This window comes from Protopterus annectens, chromosome 8.part0 (genome assembly GCF_019279795.1).
Source record: "Protopterus annectens isolate FY-2018-M chromosome 8.part0, PAN1.0, whole genome shotgun sequence".
In the NCBI taxonomy this organism is placed as follows: Eukaryota; Metazoa; Chordata; order Ceratodontiformes; family Protopteridae; genus Protopterus; species Protopterus annectens.
Window position 1 is genome coordinate 574,548,511 of NC_056741.1, and position 14,693 is coordinate 574,563,203.

At 39.6% G+C, this 14,693-nt stretch overlaps 1 protein-coding gene across 2 annotated transcripts in view; it reads right to left on the reverse strand.

The window, feature by feature from the left end:
* EFNA4 (ephrin A4) overlaps positions 1–14,693 on the reverse strand; it is an 864,452-nt gene that overhangs the window by 202,765 nt on the left and 646,994 nt on the right. The gene's annotated exons all lie outside the window — the stretch shown is intronic.

Below are 14,693 nucleotides of genomic sequence, written 5' to 3' on the forward strand. Positions count from 1 at the left end.
GTGAGGACACTTGTGTAACAGCTCAGTGTTTGATTTTAAACATGATAATGAGCTGCTGTGTCGTGCTTTTATCACGTCTATAAATCACACTACATTGTCATTCAGCCACTGGGCACTGCGACATTTTCTACATAGCACAGGCGACAATATACATTCTGAAGCCTGGGGTACGATAGGCCCATAAAATGTATTTTGAGGGTTATGGACTTATAAATTGTATTTTTTTATGTTTGTTTTTGCCTTTTTGTCTTAATGGCCCCAGCCATATCTGAAAAGGATCTTCAGGCTAGTGTATCAGCCTGGTTAACAAATGGAATAAAAAATAAATACATTTTGGCTTTTGTATCCCATTATGTTTAGACTTTGTCCCTGTTTCATTAGTGGAGAGGTTGAGAGGTGTTTTCGCAGTGCTGCAGTTTCTTTTTCCTTGCCGTAATACATTTGAGAAAGTGTATTAAATGAGTGTACATATTTAGCTGCTGTAATATGTAAAGTTACAAATATTGCCATAGATCTATAGCACGTGGAGCACCCTTATTACACAAAATCAGGGAAAAGTTACATTTATTAAGCACCTTTGTGATGTCAGAAAGGTGCTAACAAGCTTTTGCTAAGCACCGGTCTTAAATTAAAACATTAACAGCACTTGACATCCACCCCAAAACAACCATGGGAACCACTAAGATATTTAAAAGACTGAACACTTCATTCAGCCTTTGTTGCTTTTTTTTCACCAAGTGAAGTGTTACAGTTCCTTGCATTTCCTGATGCTGTTCTGTGGTGGCCACTCGGGATAGCAGTACTAATGGTTTTACAGCTTTTATTTAGCACTCCTCCACTTTTCTTTAAATACTGTAGTATGTGGAAGCAGGTTTAAGCTCCTTGCACCACAACGAATTATGATCATAGCCTAATTTGTAACTGCTAAGGACTTCAGCCCTTCAACTCTGCACTTGAGGCGAATTTCTTGACATCCATGTGCGGAAAACATAACCTATTTTTAAATAAACAAACACCCCTGCAAGTTCTTCTTTATATACGGGTGACATTACTCTGCATGTACAGTAGCGACAGTGATGCTGTGATGTCATGAATGGCTGAAATTCTTCATTAATGCACAGTACATGGTAAACACCAGATATCCCAGAACAGCATAATGTGTGCATGTTATGGATGCTTGTGTAGATTCAACTGTCGGAGTACAAACAGACATAATGTCATTTACTGCTCAAGATTTACTAAAAAAACAAACAACAAAAAAAAACAATGAGTTAAAGTACTTTGTAGCAGGTATACCGAAGAGGGAGATGGATACATTACGAAGCTATGACAACTTATCTGATTGTGAGTTACATACTAGGCAACTAAGCAGACCGGGACACAGTCAGAAGGAGGTACTGCATGGTCCTAAAAAGCAAGTAAGGGGGCATGAGTTGACTATAGCCCAGGGCCCAATGTACACATAATAGATAATACTAACAAAATCTGCCACTGCAAATAATACTAACAATGGAGATGACAACTTTATGGGCTGCTACTGCATCCCCCTTATGCACTTGAGGAGTTTGTATGGAACCTAAAGGCCATAAACATAACCAATAAAGCAGCATAATGCAAAATATCCAAATACTGACTACTCAAACTGGTGTATGAATAATATGAATAATATGCATACAAAACGTTAAGACTGACAAATAACTTGAGAAACAGCAAGGAACCCACCAACTCCTGATATTTTAAACACTGTATTTACAAACATGGCGTCTTCCTGTGCTTCTAATGATACTATTATATTTGGTTTTAGACTAAAAATGCCAAAACCATGAAAAGTTACAGCTTGAATGTTCAATGGCCTTTAGGTAGTGAAACAAATATTAGAAAAAAATATTCAAATATTTTTTTCTGTTCTCAAATATTCCAAGCACTACAATATTCTTGACAACAATACTACACAGACATAAAAGGAAAATTAAATGTTGAAAGGAGTAAACACAAAATGTCACTGAATCTCAAAGTGTAACAAAATGGCATGCAGGATTATAAAAGTACTGGTACTGAATACAAAACAGAAATACTTTACTATATAGCCTTATTAAATAGCAAGTCTGTGAAGAACAGTCAGGTACTGTGCTACTGAGTAAAACGCAGAGATAAAACAACAATTGTAGGCCATTAAACTCAGCATTCTAAGATCCTATAAGTATAAACCATTCTTAAAATAATTCAATTACCCAGCACATGCCAGCAATATATATGCCGATAATGCAATAGCATCACTATCTTTAAGTAGTAGTGGGTAAGAAATCAGCTTGCCTTTTATCAAGAAAAAAATCTCATTATCACTTGATAAGCAGAATATGGCAGACCAGATTTATTAGATTTTTCTCCCTAGCCTTTTACTCAGTTCTTCTCTAGGCAATTATTCAGAATATGCTAAATTAAACTGTCATTACTGATAGTACTACAAGGCTGACAGCAACCCAATGTGTGTGTGTGTACAGATAAGGACATTCCGGGCGTCATGGCATCTGCACTTCATATCATATCAGATCACATTATTATTAATGATATAAATAATTCTGAAACTAGTTAGAAAGTATATTAAATGTATAACATTGTAAATAAACTGCATATGGAAGAAAACAGGACGTGTAACTGGAGAACTGGGACTACAAAGGATGGAAAGAGCTGAAAAGTTAACTGTTGCTGCTGCATCCTGTCTAGATAGAAGGGGTGCAACAATCATGTCAGACTGAGCAGTACATCTTTGATGTAATTCAAAATGCACAGAGAAGTAAAAGGCAGCTTAGGAGTATATGCACTAACACATGTACACAACTGCTTTACTAATCAGAAGGGAGTCATACACATATCCTTGCTTGTAACCGTTTCACTGCAGGTGCAACATTATTATGGCACACAATTGTGCAACTCATTTTCCCATAAATTAGCCTAAAGATAAACACTTCTTCAGTGTCATTAATTTATTAATGGCACAGTTACCCTAAATTAAAGTATAACCCAGTGTCTCAGCAGATAGCATACATGCCTTTGGCATTAGATAAGAAGGCCGTGGGCTCTATTCCCATTCCACGTGAATGAGTTCATATTTCCCCTTCTACCCACCAGAGATGGTAATCTTGTTGGTTTTGTCCTTACAAACATTTCTTCCAAATGCACCACCCTGCTTGCTATTTCCTCCACAGCCAAATATGACCATCTCACTGTGATTTTCTTTATGAAGACCTACTTTATGGAACCCAACAACTCCTGTACCATCAGGGATTACTCCAAAACCAATCATTTACTATTTTTACTACGGGAAGGTTGAGGGTGTGGTTTCCGAATGAAATATTGTAAATCCCTAGTGACTGAGATGCTGATGTATTCATATGGCAGATTGCCTTTAGTACTTTGACACTGAAGTGGAAGGAGACAGGAAATAACTGACAGTACTATGTCTTGGGACATACAAAAAAACACTCTGGTTTACAGGACAGTGTATGTCACACTGCGAGCTGCTATACTCCACTTCCCAATCCCCCATTACGATGCTCCTAGCCCTGGGGGATAATACCAGGGAGACAAAGTAAAAATGGAACAGCAAAGCAGCAGATAGTCAGGGCAAAGGCACAAAAAAGGGTTAAAAATATAAAGATAAATACAAACTGTTCTCAGAAACAGATCTACTACTGTCTTAATAAAACAGCAAAGAAATGTTTTTCCTGTGTATTTTTATAATAATAATCACTGACGATATGGAACATAAAGTGTTTCAAGGACTTTCAGACTAGTTAGATTTCAATATCACAACAAAAAGCTCATCATTCAAAGGAAGTTAAGAAATTTGCAAGTAAAAAAAAACAGCAATGGAGAGAGGGAAGCATAACTCAACCACTTCTCTTTGAGGAGCTACTGTTATAGTCAGTACATATGCAAAAATCTATACTGTCATCTTTGAGGGCATTCGGTGTAATAGTAAATCATAACATCTGAGTACAGTCCTTAGCATTACTGTATCTCATTAAAGAGTTGGTAAACAAACAAATGTATTCTCATAAAACCAGAATCAAAATTAGCAAAATTAAAGTCAACTGAACGTAAGTGGTAGTTTCTTGTCAAACGAAACATAACAGCACAGACTAATTCTGTTGCGATGGTAACAGTAATAAACTGGCAACAATGACGTTAACACATAGAAGTGGCCCTGTTATCAATAACTGCACATTAAATAAATACTGCTACATACATACAAACAGCTTTTTCAGTACTTCTAGTGCCCCTCTAAAAATACTACAAGATATACACGGATACTTATGGCATCCACATAAAAGCAGGCATCTTTAACAATACAGAACTTAAAATATCTTGAGAAGAAACAAATTAATCTTAAGATCAATCCTCTTACAGGAGACTTTGGTCTAAAAAAAAAATGTGCCTAATCCAAACCCTGAATCAGAAGACGAGGCATCAGATGTAAATATTCTTTTACACCTGTTCAGGCACGCTTGCAGACAAGGCCATTTTGTCTAGCAATTCAAATGTTTAAGAATTACATACAAGTGTAACTGAAATAAAATTAAACAGAAAATAATGCCCTACATATCTGAAGTATCACTACAAAAATGTATAAGAAAGGCCTTAGACACAGTTCATGATCATGCCCAACTTGCACAGACAAAAATAAAGACAAACTAACAGATTTCCTAAAGTCTGTATAATCAAATAAGTGAGTATGATATGAACTGTGAAAAGTACAACAAATAAATCTAGTCCAACAAAAAAGTCATATAGTGTACCTGGAGCTATGTTATAAAGGGATAAATACCTATGACCCAGGGTCGAGGACTGCAAGAGCTGGGCAGAGGAGGGTGAGTGAGCAGGTGACATCAGCTAATCCACTGGGGTGATAGAAGTGGTTCAGTTATTATAACATCAAATCTTAACATAACAGGAATCTTGTAGGCAGAGCCAGATCAGGAACATACACTTGTCTTCATCAAGCCAATGGTAGCATCCCTCACTGCATGTATCTAGAAGCACAAATGCAAAGATGAGAGGCACTGGGAACCCCTTTGTTGACACAGGTGCACCATCTTTTACTCAAACACGTTGATTATGATGGCTTGAACTACAATGGCACATAATGGTTAAAAAGTGAGGTTATCAGGCTAGTCCTTCCTTCATGCTTAGTATTTTTGGAAGAACGATAATTCGCCCAGAAGGAAAGAACAGCTGGAATGTATTACCCTTACTGCTTTCACTTAAACCTTCTGTTGTCTTCCCTTTTCAACTGATCCAAGGTAGGAGGACCAAACAGATAACTTTCGGAATTGGTATGTCCAAAATATGAGCCTTCATATCTTCAATTAGAGTCAAAGGTCCCAAACATGCGTTTCATATATTACCACAACAGTCATATGACCAGGCATTAAAGCAGCTCTGGTTGTAGCATCTACTGTATTATAAGTGCACATATTTAGCCAAGGAATCACAGACTCGACACAATTTTTGAAAGCTGTTTCTCCATATTTTGGACTCGTTACCTACATTTACTAGCATCTGAGCAAAGACAGAAGAAAATATATGAGCTACACAGTTATGTACCTTCACTGCCAAAGTATTAGAAGAACGACTCCATGTCCAATCTTTCTTCAATAACACAAGGTAAAAATACTGTGAGTCTCAGAAGCAAACAAAAACACTATACTAATAGGATCAGACATTCACTTGAGAAAAAAAGATCGGATTTTTTGAATAAAATTTATACAGCAGTAAATCAGGATGCAACTAAATTTTTATTCCATAAATTGCAGACTGTTAAAAACAGAAGGGACTCTAACCAATGATTCCAGGATGGTAAAACTTAGGAGATATAATCCTGAAATAGGCCAGATGATTTTGCTTTCTAATATTAACAATTTCATTAAAGTTAAGGAGCTAAAGCACAGAGACTGTGAAGATGAAACACTGTGATCCGAAACGATGAAATGAAGAGGAGGCTTCTATAAAATAAAGCACTGACCTTAGAAGTCATCTTATGGAAAATATGCAAAAGTGGTGCCTCTGTTCTTGACACAGGATCACCACAAAAACTTGGGATAAAATGTCCTGAAAAACAGTAGAGTTAAAAGCCTCTGTGACAAAGGGAGATACTGCCAGCACAGCTATCTGGAATTTTGTAAACAATTATATGTCATTTGTGAACATCAACATGATCTATATAGGATGCTTGTGTTACAAATGTATTAGAACTGTATGTAATGTGTATATCAAACTGGTCTGTGCAGACATGTATTAAAAAAAGGTATTTTGTAAAGTACTGAGCTTAAAGATGTACACACAGTGTGCCCTGCAGGAAGAGAACAAATGTACATAAAATGTACACATTTAATCATTTACAATAGTGTAACAGTGGAAACGAACACAGGAGGTTAACTTCAGTCTAGCAAAACTTCAGAAAACTAGCTAAAATTAAATTACTTTATGGGTACACAATAAAAGATGATATCTTTCAGGTTTCAATGCAGCAAGGAGACACAATGTTTAAAACTAGGGAGCTTCTGTATTATCTCTAAGGTGAAAGAAAATTACTGGTCTTGAAATGTGAAGGGATGTAATTGTTTTATGACTTCCAGCATCTGCCAAAGATCCAAGGTCTATGTATTTTCACAGATTGATGCTAAATACTGCTAGCTTCCAGCAGTAAGGGTTTCACCTGGCATAGAGTCAGATGACTAGACATGATGTCAATATGCAAGCTATCTCAGCAGTAATAAATTTGGCAATTGGTTCCGTCACTCCTCCTGCCCCAGAAACAATAGGTCTAAAGAGTAGGGGATCCGTACCCTTGTGAATCTTGGGTATGCCAAAAATGACCGGGGTCGTGGGTTTATCCACTACTAGAAAATTATACAGCCTCTCATTGATAACACCTTGCAGTAAGTAGTCATAAAGGGAGTATTTTATCTTAGCCAAAGCTATGTTATGCTCGTTACGAGAAATTAAGCAATATTGATTGTCATCATGTAGCATGTTATGCATGTTTGCTTCATAGTTAGCATCGTACATAAGCACACCACCACCCCCCTTATCCGGCTTCATTACCCTAATCTGTTCTTTGGATAACATCCTAATGTATTTAAGCTCATCTGTATTCATGTTGGTGTATTCATACTCAGTGGTATCCAAGCATTTGTTACGTAACTCACGTTCCACCAATTCCTCATATAGCCTAAGGGATGGGTGCATGGGGGGATTAAAAATACTTTTCCTATACAATCCTGTAGATTCCACCTCTTTGCCTTTAAAAAAATGTTTCAAATTCAAACCTCTCGTGAACAACTTAAGTTCCACGAGTAAATTAGCTAAATCAACTTTCCTAGTTGGTACAAAATGAAACCCTTTTATGAAAACACTGAAAGCTGTCGCATCCACCATAACATCAGTGTAATTGTATATGGTGAAGTTCTTCATTGTAAATAACTTACAATTAGTTGCCTCAACCACTTTAATATCCCTCTGATGTAAAGTGAAATCACTAAGTGTAGCTGAGTTCAAATCAGTAACTAAAGGTGCATATGTAGATAAATTATTGCCAGTTATTGCTTGCTGTTCCATCTCCGTCGTGCTCTCTGGGGTTTGTAACCCCATGCCCCGGTCCTCCCGGGGTGTGAGGAAAAATCCTGATTGCATTGCCTTTTATCTTTCTCTGCTAAACGCTCACTTCTACGAGGGACCTCATTATAATTCTGGTGGAAAACCTCCTCCCCTCCATTGTCTACTACACTGGGTGTTCTCATGTTGTTTACGGATTTGTTGTAGCAAGGGTATGCTAACCCTTCCTTGTAGTCATGCAGGTCCCTTTCCAACTTTCTGATTTTCCTATTTGTTATTTTTAAACAAAACTGGTCCACTTCATCAAAGATCCTGTCATAATCATGCTTGACCATGGCAAAATCACTATCTGAAGTGACCGTATGATGTAATGTGTTTAAATCGTCGGTTAGGTTGCTGGCTTTGTTCTCATACTCAGCAATCATCACCTGCATGACTTCTAACCCTGCCCTATCGAATATTTCACATAGTTGTTTGTAATGAGTTGAACCATATTTGACAAAATTCGGGAATTTAAAAAAACGCAACCCTTTCGGGATGCGTCTAACCCTAACACATTCACGCAAGTAGTCTATTTCACATTGGTTGCTTCTTAGGGTATACAACTTGTTTTTAAATTCATCAAAGTCTGCTTCAATCGGAACCGTATCAATGGAATTTACAGTACCTTTATGAAAATGGAAAGGTTGATTTGCCCAAGAAGTAAAATTAAACTCTTTCGGTTTGTCCCTGGTATTTTTCTGCTGTAAAACGTTGCTGCTTCTGTGCGTTAAAACGTTTCCGTTATTGTTGCTACCCTCAGAGTCGGAGTATGCTTCAAAAGGTGTTCTTCTAGTGCCTGCATCCATGTTGGCATTTCTGCGAACTTCAGAGCCCTTTCCAGCTACTAATTGAGCAGTTGAAACAGTACCTTTTTGTTGTAGATTGAGTAGCCCTTTGAGTTCAGCAAGCATACTAATGACCTGGTTGAATTCCACCCTCGTGACGGGAAGCTCCTTTTCGGTGTCCTGCAACAAATGCGGTGTAATCGCTGGGTTGGACGCCTCTGCTTCGGAGGTCATGGTAAAAGATCACCAATAAGAACAAAACCACAACGCAAAAAACCAATAACAGGAAAAACCAAATCCTCCAGCAGAGACAATAATTCCAGTAGCGAAAATATAAAAGAAGTTCTTTATTCCACACGTTACCAGGTGTACAAAAACTAAACCAGAAGGTGACAAGCGCTTTCGCCTGGTTCATTCCAGGCTTTATCAAGTCAAACAACCACAGTAGTTACAAGAAGATGTTTAAATACTATTAATGATTAATCACATGATGTAATTAGCATCCTTAATTGTTTTATCCCTTGCTCAAATTTCAACTGTGGTAGGTGTAATACAAAACTGATAAAAGTTCGTAAAAATTCAATGTTTTCATAATGAATAATCGGGCTGTGCCAACTGCAATTAATACTGCACTGTAACAACATGTACCGCACAGGTTAAAAATGTAAAATAAATACCAGAATGGTTATAAAATAAACAAACACAACACTTAGGTAACTTGACACAGAACAGATAAACATTGGTGCATGGCATGCTAAAAAATGTAGTTCATCACTTAAGAACAATAAGTGGTATAAATGTGTAAGTCAATGTATGAATAAATGTACATACAAAAGAGTAAATAAATAAATATATGTATATAAATATGCAAATATATGAAGGGGGAGATGGTACTTTTATAACCTGGCCCTTCGAAGTCTGAGCACTGAACCTATACTAAGCGTACCATTAAGACCTGGCGGTTTCCCTGCATCAAGCTTCAACTGCCAGATTAACTCCCTGAATTCCAATTTGGATTCCTAATCTCCCCCTCTGATGTCTGGATTAACCTGCTCAAGCACCATAAATACCAGCTTAAAATCAGGACATACAATAGAATGTTTAAAGAAAGCGTTGCTTTCTTTTTTGTTCTCAATTTCATATATGTGCTCATACAACCTTTTCCTAAATTCATGCTCGGTTTTACCTATGTAAAACCCCCCACAGGTGGTGCATGAATTACTCAAAACCCTCACCAACGAGGTACTTGCTAAGAGGGACTCTACTTATCCAGCTTTACTAGGAAATGTAGAGCATAGTATCCCCGGTAGTAAGGCATCAGACTCGCAACTAGCCGGGAAGGGGGGACAATTTGTTTACACCTTTTCTGAGAAGTCCTCGCAGATAGAGGGTATTGTAACAAAATATTGGTTTGTGTTGCAAAGCAATGACGATTTTAAGCGTATTATTACTGATAAACCTAGATTCGTCAGGAAAAGAGGGCAGAATTTAAAAGGAATTTTCGAGAAAAGGCAGCTCACATCCTTTGGAAAACCACGGCAATTAAATGGCACGTACAAATGTGGTGCATGTAAACAGTGTTCCCTCCTGATAAATGACAGCCACATTTATTTAAGGTCACGTCACATTAATCTAAAACCATTTGGGCACTTCACTTGTGGTACCAAAGGAGTTGTTTACATTGGTTACTGCACCCCCTGTGGAAGTGTCCATTCATCCACTTTAAAATGTCTTTACATAAGCTGGTGTAACAAAATCACTACTTCTACACTATGCAGATGACAAAACATACCATATTCCCAAAGTGTACAGGAACAAACAGCAGTAAGGGACCCTCTTACCTAACCTGCAGACAGTAAATTTTTTTGTGGTTTCAGACTGCAACTGATTACTCAAAGTATCTAACTGAAGCACACGGTCTCCAAGGGCATTTTCACATGCCACATTCGTATATATCACTGGCAACAGAAATGCTGAAGACAGTGGCTGCAACTAGACTCCAAAAAGTTACTGATCTATGACCATTCTTTTTTCAGCTGTGCATCTGTCTGGACTGAAGTTATGACTGTGCAGAGTTTTGCAATGCTTAACCTGTGCATGCAAGACACATGAAATTTGCTGGAGAATCTGAGACATGTACAGTAAGAAATTATGAGAATACAATGTCAACATTGCTGCTGCAAAAGTAGTATGAAAAGGGATAAGAATCAAAGAAGCTAAGTGTATGCATTAGTAACAAACAAAGGTGTGCAGCCATGAGGTACATTGCTCCCATCTCACCATTCCAGTTACTCTAGCATTCCTGAATAAATATCAGTATTTTGAAACATGTGGCTTGTCAAACAATGACGACACAGAAAAAATAACTATTTTACCAATTTGGCTACAACCAAGATGTCATACATGCGACCAGATTTTTCTTTTCCTCTGGAGTAGAACAGTTAAAAATTATAGGTTCATAGGTGTGTACTAGGCCAATGGTCCTGGAGACTTTACAAGCCTAGCCCACAGAAGAGCCCGGGCATCATGCCGCCATTAGTTCTCAGTGCCTGTATCAAGAAGAGCCACTGGAGTGATACCGGGGTGAACTATTTCCCATCCACTCCTCAAGATTTCTCTTGAAAAGGGCCAGTGAGGTGCTCTACTTGACATGTATGGGAAGTCTATTCCAGAGCATGGGCAGTCTCTGGGTTATGAAACTGTTCTTACAGCATGTTCTGTTGATTGTGGTAATGATGTCGAGGTACCTGGAGCATGTGGTGCGGACAGATTTGGATTTCTTTAGGTGTAACATTTCTAACAGGGCTGGGTCAGAAATGGCTTTGTAAGTCAAGCAGAGATCGCCTCTTAGTAGATAATATGAGACAGAGAAAAACTGGAATTTTTTTTAGTCTGTCCATGTAGGGCATGTGTTTAAGGCCTAGGATCCTCTTTGTGAGGTACTTTTGTGGCCTTTCCAGCTGTTGCAGGTGTTTAGTGAGATACATGCTAAATGGGGCATTATACTCGATGATTGGTCTAATGAGGGAATAGTAGAGAGAGATGATGACCTCTTTCTTCCTGGATGCAAAACCTTTGGTAATGAGATGTGCCACATAGGACTTTCTGACCACAGTGGCAATGTGGTGGTCAAAGGAGAGGTTGCTGTCAACCTGTGTCCCAAGAACTCCTATAACGCCTTCAGTGTTCAGTGGGCTACCATCAATGTGGTAATTAGTGGGAAATGACTTTTTCCCAAAAGGAATGATGACGCACTTTTTGGCATTAAGCTTAAGGCCATGGTTTCGACACCAGTCGTTGGACTCAGTGAGGCCTTTCTGTAGGATGTCTGACTTGGAGTCTGCTATTTTCACACTGTGGGTTCTGTGAGCCAATTTGCAACCCACCTACTGCTGTAGGGGTTGATGCCTAGTTTGGGGAGTCTATCAATAATACCTGAATGGGGAATGGTATCAAAGTCCTTGGCCAGATCAAAGTAGGCTGTATGAACTGCCTTGCTCTCATCCACAGCTCTGGTTACTGACACAAAAAAAGTCAACCAGGTTGAGTAGGCATGATCTACCCTTCACAAAACCAGACTGTGTGGGATCCAGAGTTTGGAGATTCCCTATATCCTTGTTAATTAGGTCTAGGATGATGAGCTCCATAGCCTTACATATCAGACTAGTCAGGCTAATGGGGCGATAATTCCCAGGATCTGTAGTCACTCCACCTTTATGGGGAGGGATGACTGTAGCAGTGTGCCGTCCTGTAGGGACAAAGCCTGAGGTGAGGCTGTGATTGAACAAGGCACAAAGGTGTGGTGTCAAGTTTACTTTGTAGTTCATGTAGAAGACAGCCAGGGATATTGTTGGGTCCCATGGAATCTGTATTCTTGGCCTTGGACAATGCAGCTTTAACCTGTGCTGCAGTAATGCTGGGTGCCTGGCATTCTTCCGGTATTGTGATTGGTCCTTTAGGGGGGTAGAGAGGGGTAAAGTTGGCACTAAATCTGTCAGCCAGTATGTTGGCAGTATCTGCTGGCTCAGTATAGGAGGTAACATTGTGCAGTAACTCAGAGCAAATCTGGGTATTGCCATGGTGATTCTTGATACAACTGTAGAAGGCTTTGTGGTTGCTTTTAGTGTCTGCCACAATTCTGCCTTCATAGCTAGATTTAGAGGTTTTGATGAGGGATCTCAACTTTTTGTTGAGGCTAATAAGGGAGTTTTTCCAGTCTTGGGACTTCATCCTTTTTTGCAACAGTTTCTTCCTTCTGTTAATGGCAGGAGACCACCAGATTGGCTTCCTTTTTTTTTGGAGGTGTGGCTAGTTCCATGCATTTATGTACGTGTTCATACAGTGCATCGGTGTATGATTTGGCGGTCATGCACCTATTTTCCATTTGCATGGGTATCGTGAAGTTAGCCACCTCTGTTTTTAGAAGCCCAAAGTCAGATTTGGAGAGGATTTTCATGGTGGTTATCTTTGCTGGTAGTGTGGGTGAGATGTGGATTTCCATGGTAATTAGTTTGTGGTCAGATCTAACCAGGGAGGAATTGACTATTGGTGTTGAGCAATGGTTGCCCATGTTAGCAATAACCAGATAAAGGATATTGTTTCCTGTAGTGGGGGTAAGAATGAGCTGGTTCAGCGCATTGGAATTAATGAATTCCAGGAAGCGTTGGGCAAGTATATTGGTGCACGAGTAGTTGAAGTCACCCAGTATGAGAGTGTTGGGTTGGACCCTAATAATTTCCAGGGTGCTTAGGAACATGGAGTGAGAGTCTTGGGACATGGTTAGGGACCTATAGCAGGCTACAACCTGAATCTCCGTCTTACCCACTGTTAGTTTTACCTGAAGTATCTCAGATGCGTTATGCTGGGCTACTAGTCTGGAGGTGTGCATATCCTTTATGAATATGGAGATGCCACCACCTTTGGAGCTTCAGTCCATGTTCAGCTTCAGTCCATGTTCTGGGGCTGAAAGGTGTGGAATGAGTTATAGCCTGGTAGCGCAGCGGTGTTTTCTGTTGCTTTAAACCAGGTCTCCGTTACAGCACAAATGTTGATGTTCTCCATTTTGAGGACTACTTTGAGCGAGTGCATCTCGAGATTTAGACTTCTAGCATTGAGCAGCATGACCCTCAGATTGCATTTATTAATAACTGTTACATTGGTAATTTGGTCTTTGGAACACCATCTAAAAATGGCACGATAGGGGTGGCAAGAGCTTTAGCCAGTATCCAAAAACCTATGTATGACAGATGCAGGCTATCTCTGGCAAAGCATTGAGGTCTGTCAATCATGTCATCCCAAGCAGACAGATACGGGATTCCCTTAGAATCGCACCAGAAACTTAGCCGATTGATGAAGTCAATCATTTTCTGCTTGTACTGCGGTATCATTCTGGGTGATGGTAGGATGCTGCTCAGGGCTAGGGTCATACCTTTCTGGGCCACATAACCCTAGAGCTCCACCGTGTCTCTCCATGTAGTCTAGGGAGGTGCATCTCCAGTCATTCACACCCACATGGACAATGTCATACTTGTATTTGTTGTGGAGTGACCTGAGTGACCTGAGTGCATGCGTTATGTGTTGGATTCTGGCACCCAACAGACAGCTGACTGTTACCTTTCTCCTTATTCAACCTAGTCAGTGGGACATCTGTGTGCCTCACTATTGAATCACCTATGATTAGTGTATTGGGCAAGCTGCTTTGCCTTAGGGGCTTGGGTTGAGAGGCACACTGATTAGGTGAGCTATGTGGCTTGTGGCTTGTGCAGTGCTGTGTTGGTCGAGTGCATTTCTGATTTGGAGGTCTTTGTTGTTTGGGTAGATTTCTACTGAGAGACTCCACAAAGGTGGGTGTGTGGTTTGTGTTTTTATGTGAGAGCTGTGATGGGGGGAGTTCTGGAGGGCTATGTGTCCCATGTGGTGTGGTGCAGGTGTTGACCTTCTCCTCTTGACCAGTTATTTCAGTCTTTGGATATATAAGTGCATCTCTCACAAGTCTGAGTGTTGCGAGGTAAGAGGAGAGGGTTGTCTGTGGACATGTGGCAGTTGCTACACTGCCTCAGAATGCCCAAGTTCACCGGGTTAATAGGAGAAAGCACAGGGAGCTGACCTTTAGACATGCCAGGAGGGATGGTCATTATTAATAAGTACTGGAGCGGTTTCCTTATAGGATGTTTAGTGCTGTTAGCACTTATGTGTACTACAATAATTGCTACAAGAAGCCAGATGAAGTGCTAGTTAAATGCAAGAGAG